Source organism: Rutilus rutilus (assembly GCF_951802725.1).
Source record: "Rutilus rutilus genome assembly, chromosome: 3".
NCBI classification, from domain to species: domain Eukaryota; kingdom Metazoa; phylum Chordata; class Actinopteri; order Cypriniformes; family Leuciscidae; genus Rutilus; species Rutilus rutilus.
In genome coordinates this window covers 51,065,628-51,069,575 of record NC_140211.1, presented here as the reverse complement: position 1 = coordinate 51,069,575, position 3,948 = coordinate 51,065,628, and positions in this window count along the sequence as shown.

Genomic DNA, 3,948 nt, shown 5'->3' with positions numbered 1-3,948 from the left:
TACATTAGGGGTTTATGTTACATTTAATGTTGTTAAATTAATGTTTATTACATTTTTAAAATTTCATGTGTTACCATGATGGTGTTCAATGTTTGTGTGAATGACACTGTGCAGCTTCTATACTGTATATATTAGTATTAACTCTCTTGTGGAAGAACTGCTCATGTTGAGCTTTGATTGATCATGTGACTCTCATCTCTGCTGTGATTGGTGGTTATCAGTGAAAAAACAGATATTAATACTTCAATAGGACGGTAAATTATCATTATATCATGTTACCGAAATCCAATGTTAAATATACAGTTTTTTTCCGTAAAAACAACGGGAAGAAAGACCATTTTTTTACAGTATTTTTCTGTTTTTTAACTGGAATTTTCTGGCGCCCCAGCTGCCAGAAAATTACCGTTTTTTTACGGGTTTTTTTTTTACAGTGTACGTTATCAGTTGATATAATAATCATTATGATTCAATAGTGTGTCAACCCTATTAACGCCACACTTTTTTTTTTTTACTGCCCCCCAGTGTCCTCTGGCTAGTACTACACTTTTTTGAAAACCAACCAACATCAACCGATTGGCACCAATGCAGCAACTACTATACATACAAGCCATAAATAAATGACCATTGTGTGTGTCGCCAGTCACAACTGTTAGCTAACGTTACCATTAATCACACGTGTGAGCCAGTCCCTTTACATGTAGCTCATTCACTTAAGTCAGTTGTTGATCAGGTTAACTTCTACGGTTTTAACGTTATTCTTATGACGCTGACTTGAGATATGTTCAATGAATAAACGTTCACGTTAATTACCATTGTAAAATCAAAATAAGCCACGGGTAAACTTATGTTCCCTTTTGCAATCGGTCAGGAATTGATTAACGTCGACATATTAACGTTAACTTACCTAGTGTAAACTAAGCACCAGTTAACATTTTCAAACTAATGTACATGTACTTATCTACCAGAGAAAGTCAGTAGTACGGAGCCCCCCTAGTCCCACTGTGTCAAAAAAATTAATTATAACTATCTCGTGGCCTCAAGATAGTAACTTGTGGCCTCAAGATACTATCTCGTGGCCTCAAGATAGTAATTCGTGGCCTCAAGATAGTATCTCGTGGCCTCAAGATACTATCTTGTGGCCTCAAGATAGTAACTCGTGGCCTCAAGATAGTATCTGGTGGCCTCAAGATAGTAACTCGTGGCCTCAAGATAGTAACTCGTGGCCTCAAGATAGTATCTCGTGGCCTCAAGATAGTAAAGTGTCTGACACATGGACCCTTTGTTATTAAACTGGACCCTGTAGTGCAATACTTCACATTCTGTGCAATATTCTCTGTTTTAATATTCAGTGTGCAATATAGTTATTTATTATTCTATTTATTTACTAGTACTGTAAATCTTGTAAATCTTGTAGGCTGCATATCCATAGTCCTTTATAATTCTTCTTCATATTTTATAGCCTATATTTATTCTTTTTACCTGTATATACTTGTTTATTTACCAACTTCTATTATTATTTATATTCCTTTAAATGTCTTGATGTGCACATCAACTGTGACACAATAGAGTGCGGATCGGCCGAATTTTTCTGTCCGAGCCCAGTCCGCGTGCGACAGAGCAGTAACCGAACCCGACCCGAGCCCAACATGCATAAAGATATTTATGTCCGAGCCAGACCCGAGACCGAAAGTTAAAATCCCGTTTTTTTTCTCATACTAATGACACATGTACGTTTGTTTGTGTGGAAATCCCGCTTTTATTAAGCAACTGTAGGAAGGCATTCAGAAATGTCAACAGGATGAGTGCATCAGCGCGCACGGAGAAACAAGCGCACTTAACACAGGCGCGCATGCACGTGTTTCGTTGTCACGGCTACATAAACAAATTTCCGCACACAGGAAGACAAATGTTATGGTAATATTTTACATGTATTTTAATCACAAAAACGAACGTTTGCATCAAGTGAAAGCACCAGGCACATTGGCTACCTACATAATAAGCTGTTTTAAATTTAAAATGTTCAATGCCTTATCGCGCTGATGTGACCGAGCCCGACATGAACCCGAACATAATTTCTAAATGTCTGTCCGAACCCAACCTAACCCGGCCCGGCCCGTCGGGCTCGGGTCGGGTATCCATCCTGTGTGTATGACACAAGAATGTCCCCCGGGTTATCAATAGCATCAGTAAAGATCAATAAAGTATTTCTGATTCTGATTTTAAGTTAGCCTATAGTGGAGTGTGCATACTGGTTCATTAATTATTGAAGTGTTTCACATTTTGGTAGTTTTGAATGTAAGAAAATCATGTGTCCGTGTAGCCTACAAAAAAACGTCAGCAGAGGGCGTTCTAGGACTTAGATCACGGTAGGCTACCTCCATCTGGCTGCATTTCCATGTGTGTATTTCCCGGTATTTCCCAGTTGACGGCAAGACATTTAAAGGAATATAAATAATAATAGAAGTTGGTAAATAAACAAGTATATACAGGTAAAAAGTATAAATATAGGCTATAAAATATGAAGAAGAATTATAAAGGACTATGGATATGCAGCCTACAAGATTTACAAGATTTACAGTACTAGTAAATAAATAGAATAATAAATAACTATATTGCACACTGAATATTAAAACAGAGAATATTGCACAGAATGTGTACAGTTTTTCAACAATCAAAATTTTTTGAACAGACATTGTTTAATAACAATTATACTTTAGGTCAGTCACCGTTAAGACTAACATTACATACGCTCTGACATGATGCACAGAGGCCCCTCTGAGTCAGAGAACGACAGACGGAGCTGAGAGAGAGAGAGAGAGAGAGAACCACTCTGTGATTTTATATTATAAGCAATTTATTTATATACTTTTAAAGAACAGAATGTTTTTCAACTTTAGTTAAATTAGCAATATAATTATTTTATATATTTTAATTTATATACTTTTAAAGAATAGAATGTTTTATGTAATATATTTTTTATTCTTTTGTTTATCTAAAACTGAATTTTAGTAAGATATTATTGTATATTATTTGTGTGAAATAAAACATGATTAGGGCAACTCTCTTTTTCTCACTTTCGCTGATACCTCAGGAATGTGGAGGGGATCATGGACACGTGCACAAACACAAACAAACACACAGACACATACATCCACACACACACACACACACACACACACACACACACACACACACACACACACACACACCTTACTCTGGCTGGTGAGGCATTTAGGAAAAACAGTCTTTTTCTTCTCACTTTTCCAAAGGGGCTTACAATGTGCTCAGGAATGCGGAGGAATGCTGACACATTTCCTATATATATATATAACAGAGCCTTCAAACTTTCTGTCAAAATCACATGATCTAGGGCTAAAAAGGTTCAAATAGGACAAAACTTTCTGTCAAAACACATGATCTAGGGATAGGTAGGTCAATTAGTACAGATATCTGTAATTCAGTTTTCAATGAATGAAAGTTAAAGATATCTCAAACGTCATTATGACTAGTGCAAATTATTGTGCATGACGCTGCTCTATTTTAGATATCCATAAATAAGTAATTTCCCCTCCCTGCCATTATCAAAGAAGAAGTGGGTTCATTTCCTTATTTCTATGAATGGAAGAAGAAATTAAGAAGCAGTCATGGCGTTGGATGTAATTGAAAAAAACACCAGAAAATGTTTTTTTAAAAAAAAAAAAAAAAATAATGTATATACAATATTTTATATACAAAAAAAAAATGTTGCAATGCTATGTTTATGATCATGCTTAAAATTACGTAGGTTATTGTTGACGTAAGATTTATGCTTTTAAATGCTTTTAAATGTTAAAAGGGCTTGCCATACAAACAAGGCTAGTCACTCACTGACCTTTTCCAAACCATAAAAAAACAGATTTCCCTGCTCTGCCTCTGATTGGCTAGAAGGGCTCTGACCCAGATGGCAAC